Source organism: Bactrocera dorsalis, chromosome 4 (assembly GCF_023373825.1).
Source record: "Bactrocera dorsalis isolate Fly_Bdor chromosome 4, ASM2337382v1, whole genome shotgun sequence".
Lineage (NCBI taxonomy): Eukaryota > Metazoa > Arthropoda > Insecta > Diptera > Tephritidae > Bactrocera > Bactrocera dorsalis.
In genome coordinates, this window is record NC_064306.1 from 28,032,542 (window position 1) to 28,047,294 (window position 14,753).

The following is a 14,753-nucleotide window of genomic DNA, read 5'->3' on the forward strand; positions in this document are numbered from 1 at the left end:
ACAAGAAAAAACCTTAACTTCGGCTCCACCGAAGCTAATATACCCTTCACAGGTGTATTTATTTTTGTAACTATGTGTCCAGTTTGTATGGAAGCTATGTGCTAAGGCAATCCGATCTGAACAATTTTTTCGGAGATTATGTTATTACCTAAAGCAGTAATCCATAATTATTAATTAATTTCGTGAAGATACCACGTCAAATGCGAAAGTTTTCCATACAAGCCCTTGATTCTGATCGCTCGGTTTGTATGGCAACTATATGCTATAGTGAGCCGATCTGAACAATTTCTTCCGATATTACATTATTTCTATGAATAATAACTCATACCAAATTTCGTGAACATATATCGTCAAATGAGGAAGTTTCCCATGCAAGCTTTTGATTCCGATTATTCAGTTTGCATTGCAGCTATATGTTATAGTTAACCGATCTGAATAATTTCATCGGAGGTTACATTGTTGCCTTAGAAAATAATCTATACCAAATCTCGTGAATATATCTTGTCAAATGAACCGATCGTTCAGTTTTCATGGAAGCTATATGTTATAGTGGTCCGTTATCGGCAGTTCCGACAAATGAGCAGCTTCTTGAAGAGAAAATGATGTTTACAAAATTTCAAAATGATATCTTAAAAACTGAGGGACTAGTTCGTATATATACAGATAGACGGACATGGCTAAATCGACTCAGCTCAAGATACTGATCATTTATATATATACTTTATAGGGTCTCCGACGCTTCCTTCTAGATGTTACAAACTTCGTGACAAACGTAATACACCGTGTTCAGGGTATAAAAATGATCATGAGCTCAGATCTCAATCCTTCTGACGAACTGTAGAAAACTCAAAGGTAGTTAGTCTTAAAAAGAAGGATTTAGGAGTTTAGGCAATTAATCTTGCTGTAATTTTTATAATCCGGTTACTTTTTCCATAATATTTGATAAAATAAATGTTTAAAGCATAAACCTGCCGCACCATCACTCATCTTCATTCATTATTGGATAATATTCGACCGAGAGTATAGACGCAGCAACTCGGACTGACGTATGGAACTACTTGAGATCTTAAATTGAAAGCGTACCAAATATAGCTTGTACAAGAACTGAAGCACATGGACCTTCTCAAGTGACATCGCTTCTCTCTTTGGGCTCTTGGAAAGTTCCAAGGAGATCCGACGTTTTCAATTCCTCAATGATTATGTATACAGTGGGTATGTAATCTAGCAAGCTTACCACATTTGAGACGAAGAGCAATCTGAAGAAATTTAAGAGATGTCATTTCATCTAGAAAAACATCGGTTTGGTGTGGTTTGTGAGCCGATGGAATCATCGGTCCATATTTCTTCAAAAATGATACCGGTGAGAACGTAACCGTCAATGGCGACCGTTATCGCTTCATTATAGCCGATTATTTGATGATTGAAATTGAAGCACGTGATCTCAGTGACATTTAGTTTCGATAAAACGGCGCCTCTTCCACACATCGCATCAATCAATGAATTTATTAAGAGAACACTTCGGTGACCAGATAATTTGACGTTTTGGCGCCGGTCGATTGGCCACCAAAGTCGTGTTGTATCACACATGTGGGAATATGAAATGTCTAAAGTTTATGCAGACAATCTCGTTCGGATTCAGGCCTTGGATCTGAATTCGCCAGTCACCAGCTAAAATACTCGAACGGGTCATCGAAAATTGGAGTCAACGGATGGACATTTCAAAGAGATAATTTTCAAAAAATAAATGCCAAAGAATGTTCTTTCGAATGATAATAAATATTTCCCATTATGTTTAAAGTTTCTGTGTTTTTTATTTAAAAAAGTAGGGAACCTCAAAATGGCTCACGCTTTATAAGCTAAAATGCAGCTCTCTGCTAGATTCAGTGCTGTGAACGGTTTCGGAAAAATTTTAATTTAATGGGGTGCTATCCATTCCGGGCCTAAAGATGAAATATGAATTTCTAATTTTTTGTTATGATTGGCTTAAGTATTCCTCTATGTCAACATTGCCGGATCAACAGGAAAATTTTGTCCAACAAATTTTTTCTTCACAATTTTACGATCGAGAAACAGCTATTTCGTACAAAATAATAAACCAATTTTAATTAATAATATTTTAATAGTTGATTCTTGAACTACACACTCAACGAGTGGTAGTCATAAACATAACCAACTCGTCCACAGCCTTTAGTAGACGTTTTCAAAATTTTCATTTCAATTTAGTTACATATTTAGTTAACCAGAGCATCTCTGTCACTCTGTAGTGCTAAAAATTCGCTGATGTAATAAATGCCATATCGCAGTGCGATTACAATCTGCAGTTATTGATATTGGCCACCAAGTTGGCTGTGCTCGACCAAGAACCAACCTCCAACATAACCACGAAAGTATTTAACCATTTTGCTGGCTGCTAAAAGCCAGCGCAAAACGCCCACTCAGCTCACGCCCCACTTACACGCTCTTGCGGCAGCAGCGATTCTCGCCCAGCTTCGGGCGAAGAGCGCTGAATGCTAGTTATGGCAACCATCACACATGACCATAGTATGCAGTTGTATGTGTGTGGGCATGTCCCTGCCTTTTGTGCATGTTTACTCATGCGTATGCGCGCGCGTGTGTGTGTGTCGGTGCAAGTTTATGTGATTTTGTAAGACATAATTTCCATATGAATAGTGTTGCATGCACACATGCCCATACAAAAGAGTGCCCAGGCTCATGCCCCTTGCCCATACATGTGTGTGCATCAATTGTCGCAGTGCTGCTGTTTCTGCTGGTGTCGCTGCTTGATAGTGGAGAGTTTTCATTAACCTAGTCACAGGTCATTCCACTTGTGATGCAGCAGTGGCTGGCTACTTATTGGTATTCAACTATTGTGTACTATGGATGTCATTCCAAGTAGCTGTGTCACAGTTTTTGTCTATATACATATGTACATATATGAACAAAGGCCGTAGAATCAGGTGTAGCTACATATGTCTCGTGACATAGAACTATGACTTGAGTAAATGGGTAAATATTTATATATAAGTGCTGTATTTATGTACACGCAATTTTTACTTCAGTATTTCACGGAAATTCGGATGAGTACTTTCTGAAAGCTGTAACTACTACTGCGGGGCAGCATTGTCTCTTTCCTTAACTGATTCTTCGTCTATATTTGGTATTTACATTTGTTTGTTGATAATTAACGTTTTGAAAGATTCCTATAATTGTTTCAGGGGCTAGAACAATTCCACAAATTGTATTGAAGAATGTTGCCGAATATTGATTATAGTCCTTAATTCACTCCCGGCAGTCATTTTGCTTACGTTTGAGGTGTACTTCTCCTTCCTTATTATCGTAAACACCGCCTACGCGGTTATAGAGGAGTTTACAAACTTGCGCCAGTCGTTCTTCCTTTACGCTGTTTAGCGCCAATTGAAGTTTCCGTGTGTAGCCAGGTCCTTCTCCACCTGGTCTCTACAACGGAGTGGAGGTCTTCCTCTTCTACTGCTTCCCTCGGCGAGTACTGGGCCGAATACTTTCAGAGCTGGAGTGTTTTTTTTCTATTCGGACAACATAAGATAGCCAGCGTAGTCGATGTCTCTTAATTCGCTGAACTATGTCAATGGCGTCGTAAATCTAGTACAGTTCATCGTTCCAGCGACTGCGGTATTCGCTATTGCCTTTGCGCACCATAAATCTTCCGCAGAATCTTTCTCTCGAAAACTCGTAACACCGACTCATCAGGGGTTGTCATCGTCCATACCTCTTCACCATATAACAGGACGGGTATGTTGAATAACTTGTTGAAATTGGCCTTTGTTCGTCAAGACCGGACTTTACTTCACATGTTACCTACTCAGTCGAAAGTAGCACCTGCTGCCAAGAGTTATTTTGTGTTGGATTTCGACTCTGACGCTGTTGTTGGTATTAATGCTGGTTCCAAGATAGACGAAGCTATGTAGGATTTCGAAGACTGTTTGTTCGATGACAGGAGATATTTAGTCTTGCTCTCGTTCACTACTAGTCCCATTTGCTTTGCTTCTTTCTTCAACCTAGATAAAGCAGAACTGTTATGTCCCATGACATCGATGTCATCGGCTTAAGCCAACAGCTATACACTCTTGTTCTAGATTGTACCTTCCCGATTCAGTTCTGCAGCTCCAGGAATAGATTGAAGAAGTCGCATGATAGGGGTTATATTATCTGAAACCTCGCTTGATATCGAACGGCTCGGAGAGGTCCTTCCCGATCCTGACGGAGCTTTTGGTGTTGCCCAACGTTAGTTCAGATTAGTTTTGTCCAAGTTCAGATATAGCGGCATAAAGGCAGCTCCTTTTCGAAGCACGAAATATAGCAGTATAAAAAAATATTTTTGAAAAATGTATCTCAGCGACAGCTAAGCATTACTGTCCCATGAATTTAAAAAGTTTTATATACAATAACTTATGTAATGCAATTGAGTATTTTACTCACAACTATGAACTTTCAAAAGTAAATCTTGCTCTTATACGTGAAATACTGAACACATTTTTCTCAGAATCTTAACACAGCCATGCATAACAATACTTGCGTGTGCCTTTTCAGTGGTGACTTCAGGAAGAAAAGATTATTAGATACACCGCATACATACATACATACACATTCACACAGCACGAACGCAAACGCCAGAACCGCACACTTATAAGTTTAAGTTGGTTAGTTGGCACTCATAGACGTACCCATCACTTGGGGCTGCTATCCGCCGCACGTAGCATTTTTGCAAAGCTCAACGCTTAAGGGCTTTAACTAGGCTACTATATATTTATCTGTGTGTCCGTGTGACTGTCTATCTTTGTGTTTTTGCTTGGGTGTGCTCGTTGAACTAACGGTTTTAACGGCAGCGGGGAATAAATGCATTCCAAACACTTATTCTTCTTGTGCAATTACTTTACTTTCGCTTTTCTTGGTATGCTGCTCTCTTTACCGGGAAGTGACTTATTCCAACTTAACCAAGTATTCTTAAGAAGGCATTGTACTTCTTATCAATGTTTTAAGGCTTAAAATGCCAATGTATGGTTTCTACGATTAGGTAAGAAATAATTTAAAGTCGCTTCGTCGCATTATTCACTTCAAGCAACCTTAAGAAATTAGTTCAATCCCTACTCATTCCTTTGCGTTAAAATATTTCCAATCGCCTTAATTGGCAATCATTTTCTAGTTTGAAATGCGTTGTTTTTGCGATCAGAAATCAATCCAACTTCTTCATCTTTCTTCCCCTAAGTGATAAAATGAGTATGTAAAGCTAGTCGACAAGCATCTTCCAACTGCAAGTGAGATTCTCGAGCCATTGCTTTGAGAAAGGATATTAAACGATATGATTGAAGACGGCCATTTGTTTGGAAAAAAGTATGGAAGAATTTATCCAAAGCTTTTATATTTGATGATATCGCGACTATGTCTCAGATAGTCCATCTGTTAAGTCTAATTTTTGATGACTCGCTCGAGCATTTCCACTGGTAACTGGCGAATGTTTTGCTCCAAGGTCTGAACCGAAGTGGGGTTGTCCGCATACATTACGTATTCTCATAATAAAAAGTGTATCCGCGGGACATCACATGCTCCTGGGTGCCAATCGAAAGGCCGTGAAATTCATCAATTCACCGAAGTGTTCTACCAAGAAATCCATTGATTGCTGCGATGTGTAAGAAGTGCCGCCGTCTTATCGAAACCAAATGTCGCCAAGATCACGAGCGTCAATTACAGACATCAAATAGTCGGTTATCATGGCGTGATAACGGTCAACATTGACGGTTACGTTCTCACCGGCATCAATTTTTAAGAAATATAGACTGATGATTTCACCGGCCCATAAACCAAACAAACACCAAACTGTTATTTTTCTGGTTAAATATGCAACTTTGTTTATATACCCATTGAGCCAGAAGTAAGCCGTATCGCTGAACGAAATTTGCCTCAAATCTTCTTGGAACTTTTCAAGAGCCCATAGAACGAAGCGATTTTGCTTGGAAAGGTCGAGCGGCTTCAGTTCTTGCACAAGCTGTATTTAAGATCTCGTCGTAAAATGCACCAAGTCGTTCCTTACGTCAGTCCGAGTTGCTGCTAATGCCGTCGAATCGATCCTCCACGGGCTTTGTGTAGACTCTCAGCTATGACTGCTATATTTTCTTCACTGCGTGCTGAGCCGGGGCTATTAGGTCGAATATTGTCCAATAATAAATGTTAGGTCTTAAGATGAGTGATGGTGTTGCGAATAGTACCCTCAGTAGGCCGATTATATTGACCATAAGTTGAGCAAAGCTCGCGAAACTCATCCTTTACAGAACGTGAATTTTCGTAATAAAGTTGAACGATTTGTAAACATTGTTCAGGCGTAAGTCTTTCCTGGATAAAAGACCAAACAATACTGAACAAAATAAACTTGACCGCTTGACATGACCTACGAGTGATCTGTCAAAAAAAGGATATTGTAGAAAGTATGTCTACTTGGATCACCCGTTAAAAAACTTGCAAAGTGGGGAAAGCTCTCATCTTTTGTTGTAGTAAAAAAGTGGCTAGGATACGATATTCAAACCAAGTTAAGGTTTAATATATTTTATCACTAGTTCATGTTTCTTATTTTTTAATGCTTTGGAACCACCTTTGAGTCCACCGAACATTTTGAACCTTTTAATAGCAATATACGGGATAAATGAATAGCCGTTTTACTTTATTTTTAGAAGCTGAAAAGAAGAAATTATAGACTCACAAGATCGTTTTTAATTCTCATATAAACTGCAAATTCTCAAGTATTATTATTTTATAATTATTATTACGTTGAAATGCCTTTCTTAACTTTCTCAAGTCGCTCTCGCCCCAGTTGAATTCGGCTTCACTTTATATATCTTTTTATTATGCACTCATCGCTTTCATAGCTTTAGGACACAACCGTTTGGCTTGCCACAACCGTAAGCTTAATTTATGCAATTGCCAATAAAATGGATTTTAGATGGTGATAGCTTTTGAGCGACATAACAGTAAAACACTGACAAATACTGACTACTCTACAAAATGTTTGCGAGAGTTTTGAGCTTTTACATAACCGAAAATGGCTGTTGCTTTATTATTTTGCACAAATTTAACGGTTGTTATTGTGTGCCATTTGCATTTGCAATTGATGTTGTTGTTAGAACGCATTTTGCAGACATCTCGTCGTCGCTTGCTGTGTATGGAAACGACTTTATTTCTGAGCTTTGTTGTTGTTTCCCATGTTATTGGTCTCATTTGTTAACAGTTGGTCAAGACAATTATTTTCATTCTTTCTAGTTTTTCACAAGTTTTTGGTTTTATTGTTGTCTTTTTTGTAAGGCACAGAAATACTTAAACAGTGTTGGAACATTCTTTGAGGTTTAGAAATAGTAAATATTTCGAATATGACACATTAGTACAAAAACAAAAAAACCTTTATTTTGGTAGTACCGAAGCTATAATACCCTTTGCAAATGTATGTATTACAGTAAAAGATTCATTACAAGAACTTGATTCCGATCTTTTAGTTTCATTGACAAAATAATGCTAGAGCAATCCGATGTAAGCACTTCCTTCGTCACCATTGCCTATGCCACATCCCATGCATTGAAGATATAATATCTCGTCTAATGAAAAAGCTTCCCATACAAGAACTTAATTCCGATCCTTCAGTTTGAGTGGCTGCTAAAGTGATCTGATATCGGCGATTCCGACAAATGATCAGTTTCTTTGACATGAAAATAAAAATTAAAAATTTCATCTCGATATCTCCAAAACTAAGGGACTAGTACGCACATATACAAATAGACGTATGGACGGATGTACAGACAGACATAGCTAATCGACTCAGCTTGTAATGATGACTTATACTTGTATGGTACTTTTACTTTATACTTCATGGAGTTTATAAGAGCAAGCCAATCGTTCTTTCTTTTCGCTGTTTGGCGCCAATCGGAGATTCCAAGTGTAGCTAAGTCCTTCTCCACCAGGTCTTTTCAACGCAGTGGATGTCATCCTCTTCCTCTGCTTCCCCTGGCGGGGTTCTCCGACGAATACTTTCAGAACTGGATTGTTTTATCCATTCGAACGACTTTACCTCCTAATTCGTTGAACTATGTCAATATCGTCGTATATCTCACATGTCATCGTTCCGTCGAGTCATGATTCCAACGACTGTTTGATGACAGGAGGTAATTCGTCTAGCCCTCGTTCAGTACCATACCCATTTACTTCGCTTTCTTATCCAGTCTGGAGAAAGCAGAACTAACGACGCGGATGTTGAGGTCAATTCTATCAATACCATCACCATACCAGCGGCTGTACACTTTTATATAAGATTGCGCCTTCTCGATTCAGCTCTGCAGCTCGAATTATTTTCTTCAGCAGCAGATAGGGAGTCGTCTTGTCTGAAACCTCGTTTGGTATCGAACGTCTCGGAGAGATCCTTCTTAATCCTGACGGATCTTTTGGAATAGCTCCAACGACAATTTACTCAGCCTTGCTATCAAAAACAGCTTTGAAATCGACGAAGTGGTTGTGTGATATGGGATTTGTCGCACGGTGAATATCTGGTCAGTTGTAGATTTTCCAGGCCTTAACTCACTCTGATAAGGTCCAATCCCACGGTAGTTGGCACAGATTGTGGCGTCTTCCTTTTTGTGGATTGAATATAGCATACTTAAGTTCCAATCGTTGGGCATGCTTTCGTCCGACCGTATTCTACAAAGAAGCTGATGCCTGCTCCTTATCACTTCTTCGTTATATTTTAAAATAATTTAAAACATTGGAAGCGGATTGAATGGGTGAAAATACTGACAAGTTGCTAAGGAATTCAGCTGGGATAACAGCAATATGACATGTTCTGACAGTACTGAGTTTCCATCTACCTAAAATGATCTGGAGTGGTGATTTTATTATAGATTTTTGGAGATATTTTGTTATTCCTATTGCCCCCCACTTTGAGAATATGCACAAAACAAATTTTGAAGAAGAAGATAGCTAGATAAGATGAGATAAGATAGGATATAAAATAAGAGAGAGGTTCTGCAGAAGGTTGGCAACGGTGAATATGAAAACACTCTAGCTATGAGAGTATTCGACACAGTACCAGAGAGGAAATGCCTTCCACACCCCCTTCACAATACTCTATACATCCTTTGCCCAAAAATTCTCAATTGAAGTAAGGTCAAGTGATAAAGCCAGATGGCGCATAACATAAACTATATTTGAAGTAAACCAGTTTTCTGCCAACTTGCGGGTAAGCTTGGGGTCTTATTGATCCATATCAGTGGTAATTTCCATTCAGCAGGTGATGGCATAGTCGACTCTATTACATCAACGTACAATTTGGTATTCGTGCTTTGTTTTATCCAATATGACGCACCTGTACCATTATAAGAGAAGCGGCCCCAAAAGTTGGTTTCGGTTTTTGTTTTACCGTCAGGGAATAACATCTGGGGTTTTCGGCTTCATATTCTCGGCGTCCTCAGAAACGAAAGAAAATAATTTTAGTTTGTTTGGATCACAATATGCTAAGTCATTTCTCTACTGACCAAGGTAGGTGCTCTGCAACAAATTGAACTATGGCCTGCATTTGCAAAGGTGGAAGTAGTGGCTCCCTTCTTGAGCTTCTGCCGAAAATTTCAATATTTTTCCAATAGGGGATGCAGTAACATTTTACTTAACCACCGTTTTTTTAGCATAAAATGGCTTTCTCAGATCGAACCTACAATTTTCCTGATCTGTGACTGCAGAAGAACATTTTTTCGTGTAAAAATAACATTATTGTATTTTTCACAAGCCACAGCTACTATGTCGAAGACACTTGTAAGTGATGAACTGATTTCTGCCAACGTATGGGGTATATTAATAAATTAATTTTGTACAAAAACTGGGGTAAACCGGTACTTCTTTCTCAATTTTCACAAAACCGCTTCAAACTTGATAGACACTTGATATTTATTACTAACTTATTTTCAAGGATAAATCATTTTCGTTTCGGCCCACATTTAGACCTTCCTTATTGTATTTTGTAATATAGACCCAAACCTCGCTGAAATCCAAGGCAAAATCCAATGAGTGCCTAAATGTAGGCAACAATTATGCCGCTCAACTGAAGTACTATGTGGGCGGTTTCTAAGGGTTGTAATAAAAGTGATCATTACGCTGTTGGATAGCGGGCGGGTGAGTGCAACAATAGTGAAATGTCCTGAAAATCAAACGAATACTTTGACACAGTTTAATACGCTCAAGTGAAAAGGCAAAGTATGGCAAAGTAACGGTAATGCCTTAAAAACAACAATAAACACTGACTGACTGCGAGAACAACAATAAAAGCAACCGCAGCGAGGCAAAGCATAACAACAGAAGAAATAGCAGAAGCGGAGTAAGAAGCAAAGAAAAAAATAAAATGACTACAATGGTATTTTAGCAGCAGCACGGAAGCAGCCGCAGCGGCAGAGGGGCTGCAGCATCAACTTGACTTGAGTTGACGAATGAAATGGAATGGTCGGAATGGAATGCGTTGATGCTTTGCGTTGTGTTGAAATGGGAATATTTCTATGATATGGCTGTCGATGGTTGCTTCGTGAGTTGGTGAGATGGTTGATGGCTTGCATGGTACACTGGCTGAATCGTGCTTGTGGGTAGTGACAATACGCGAGTATGAGCAGAGAAGTTAGTTTGGTGTTGAATAAAGCTTGAGAATGCTTGATGGCAACCAGTGATAGCAAATAGGGCTATATAAATACCCACATACACATACATATAGACAAGCACTCTTTACTTATTACATACATATGTGTGTGTGTGTATTTGTGGCTTGTTTGATTTCTGTTGAGACTGTGTTGATTTTCCCACGAAGACGTGCACACACACCTTCCTTTCAACATAATTGCAATTTTTATACCCTGAACGAAGATTTTTGCATACAAAAGGCTACATCGGAGACACTATAAAGTTGAAATAAAAATGATTAGTGTCCATCGGTGTATATGCGTATCAGTCCCTCAGTTTTGGCGCTATTGAACGATAATTTTCTACTAGTCCTTTTCTCTCCAAGCAGTTGCTCATTTGTCCGAATCGTTGATAACGGGCTACTATAGCGTATAAATGTCATATAAACTGACTGACCAAAACTAGTCACTTATACAGGAAAATTTTTTAATTGACAAGATATCTTGACGAAATGTGGCATAAAGCATATACATATATGTTGTACAAACTGACCGATCGAAATCTCTATATTCCCTCTGTTATACCCTTTTATGCTATAAAGAAGCTTCTGTGAAGGGTATTATAACATCCTCGCAGCTGAAGTCAACATATTTTCTGGTTTGTTGTTGTTTTCGGGCATGTTTTGTGGGCCATGCTGTTGCCTCATAACATTGGTTTCATATTGAGGCCACAATTGGGCGCATTAAGCCCACAAATCATAAAGCAAAATATATTTACAACCGTACAATTGTTCAAATATGTTCAACTAGAGACTAGCAACGCACTGTTTTTGCACCGAACAACTAATCACCGTGGCCGCAAAGTGTGCGAGTGGCCTTGCAGCAAACAGTGTGCAATCATAAACAAGCAACAACAAACATATGGCAATCACGTAGCCGAAAAACGAAAAAAAAAAATTAAACAAGAACACAAATGTCACACAACAATGGCAATATTTGTTGTCATTGCCGCCCAGCTGTGCATGTGTGTGTTACTATATGCGCTTGTGTGTGTGTTTACATTAATTAGCTTGTTAGAATCACCGAAAATTGTCCGATTTTTACACATCAACGCACAACGGCGATGACATAAACGCTGTCTGAGCAGTAATTGGTGGCTTAAACAACTACAGTTGTGTGCAGAATTATAAAACATAAACACACGTACAACATAAGCACATATAGACATATGTACATACAAATTCTTTAGTTGTCTACAGTGTATGGCATATTTTCCTGCATTAAAAAATAAAAGAAAATTGTAAAAAATACTGCTAACACATTGACACACTAACCGTTGAGGGCTTGCAGAATTTTTTGACTTGCCTTTGTTGCTTCATATGTTTTTACTATTTTTCGTACGCCTTTCTCCTAGTGAGGCGTGAAAATTTCGGCTACTCGCTATCATACACACATATGTATGTGTTTGGTAAACGCTCGGTTTGTAGGTCGCATGAAATTGAACACTTTCAATACAACAAACAAATACACTGGAAGAGCACTTTAACACTTTCCATAACCATTTCTATATGCATTTAACACACTTAAACACAATTCAGGTGCACACATACCCGTGCTGCTCACCTCTTTTTAGCGACTGGCTTTCGAGGAAATGCACAGCAGCCGCAATGCTCTGAGATTCTGCCAAATCAACTATTTATCTGCATAAATACTCCGTTGCCTTGTTATGTTTCATAATATTTATGCGCCTATATGTAGGCAGTGTTCTGTGCTATGTAAACGCGCTGCAGCAGCATAAGCATGCTTTTAGGGGCTGTCCGTAGCGCTCAATTTCTTTGGTGTGTGCACTATTTGCCTAATTTTTGTTCACCATATAAAAAAGCAAACTCAAAATCACTTATTTTCCATTTTCACACACAAACACACACATATATAGCCATAAATTTGTCATAGGACGCGCGCGCCTCAAGCGCATTTAACCGCTTTGCACGTGCACTCTATTCGATATCCCGTTACCAACTGAGCGTGTATACAGAGCGTGTCCGAAAAGTCATGGCTTACAAAAGTGTTGTATTTATTCAACGAAGCAGCAAAAGAAGAAGAAGCAGCAGCAGCAGCAGAGATGGTCGCAAAGCAGGAAGTGGTTATGAAAATGTGCCTCTACATTGGCACAGCGAAGTGTTGAAGCAGCGCAACAGTGACACAGTAGCCGAGTGGTAGTAGACCAACCGAACGAGCCAAAAACATTGGCGCCCAACCACCCACTCATACACATAATATGTTTGTTGTTGCGCGCAGCGAATGAAATGAGAGTGAAATGGAGGTGAATTGAGAGTGAAACCGGAATAATGACAGCTCGTGTGCACAGGGTTGCCGCTACTGCTTGTTAAAGAAAATCAAATAAATGTTGGACGCAAGAAATAATGAGAAAGAATAGTAAAAGTTTTTGCTTTTAGACTTATTAAAGTTCACTGTGAACGGTCAAGGTGCTGGAAAGAAAACAGGTTTCAAGACTCGCGAACGAGTTTTAAACACTTGCAATATATCTATGTGTTCTCAAGTTACTGCCAGTTCTGAAATCTAAACTGCTTTCTTCCCCCGATGAATTTAGCTGATTAGTTTAAGTTCTTTCTGCTGTCCTCCACTTCTTTCTTTACCATAGAGATAACAAAATTTTTACTAAAATTTCCAGCACGAATGTTCCTTGGTGAATCCGTTATAACTCTAAAGATTTTTGACTGGAACCTCTGTATTATATCAAAGAACTAAGTTAAGAATAAAATTAGGACTATAGTATCTGAATAATTTAGGAATTAGACTACCGCTGATTTGATTTAATTATTTGCAGATCTAATCATAAACAAAACATATATTGGAATTGTTTTACGGAAAGAAAAAATAATAATGATATTTTTGTAGAAAAGATTTTGTCACCACAAGTTTAATCCTGTATTTTGTTAAATTTCTCATCAAAATATGATTTGATTCTTAATCATTTGTCTGCGGTGTTTCACCGTAAAAACGGTATTTATTCATTTATCTCAATCTACCTGTAAATCCCATGTCATATACTGGCGAGCCGTGAACCTTTATACATATTTACTTTAAAAAAAATTTCATATTTCCTCTTTTATACTTCCATTGCATTTGTCTTGTAATGCATACTTATGCTTCATATCTCCTAAATATGATAGCTTTCTTGCACTGCAAGTATTGGTGATTTTGTAAAATTTGAGAAAAACTTTTGAAGGCATGAAGTTCGTATCAAAAGCTAGAATGTTTTTACAATTAATGCTAAAATGTCTTTAGTGCTTAAAGCTCACATTTTTGTTTCCGTTTTAAAAAGCTCAGCTTTTTGAAAAGCTCTTATTGCAAGCTTTTGCTTTCAATTGACTTATGATGCGGATATTCACACATACTTTCATGCAAAGTAGCTAAGAAAGCTCTTTTGCTTCAATATACAGCGCACACTCGAAAACGTAAACTAACTGAAACCAAGACAGTTCACATTTGCGAAATGTTCACGTTTTCGAATGACCAAACTAAATAAGTTAATATATTTAAGTTTACACATATAAATTCACATTTTATTATTGTAGTATTGTATATGTATGCGAAATACATATTAATTCGTACTTAAAAGATATTATAGGAAATGTTTAAGAAATATGTTATTTAAAAAGATCTCAGGATTTTAATTGTGGCTTCCCGTTTTTCTTTTAAAACCGCCAACGGCATACTACTTACTAGCATTTTTCCAAAGTAAACAAGACTTAAAAAAAAAACACAACACATGTTTTTTTCGGCAAAATCAATTTATTTTAATCAAAATAGTCTCCTTCTGCTTCAATACTGCTTTTTGCATGGTCCAAAAGTATGTCGAACGAGTGTTTTAGCTCGTTGGCCGGTATGGCCGCCAGTATGCAAGCCTATTGAATGGCCTCTACGTCTGCATAACGCTTTCCTTTACTGGGCAAATACATTTTTCCGAAAAGGAAGAAGTCGCACGTGCCATATCAGGTGAATACGGGGAGTGGTTAATGGTTAAAATGCGATTTTTGGTCAAATAATCGTTCTTCGAATGTTGGATTC

At 38.2% G+C, this 14,753-nt stretch overlaps 1 protein-coding gene across 1 annotated transcript in view; it reads right to left on the reverse strand.

The window, feature by feature from the left end:
* Window positions 1-12,934, reverse strand: part of LOC105225016 (uncharacterized) — a 29,785-nt gene extending 16,851 nt beyond the window's left edge. Inside the window, exon 1 of the mRNA XM_049455207.1 lies at window positions 12,285-12,934. The gene's annotated coding sequence lies outside the window, so the exon portion shown is untranslated. The remainder of the gene's footprint in view (window positions 1-12,284) is intronic.
* Window positions 12,935-14,753: the final 1,819 nt, after the last annotated feature.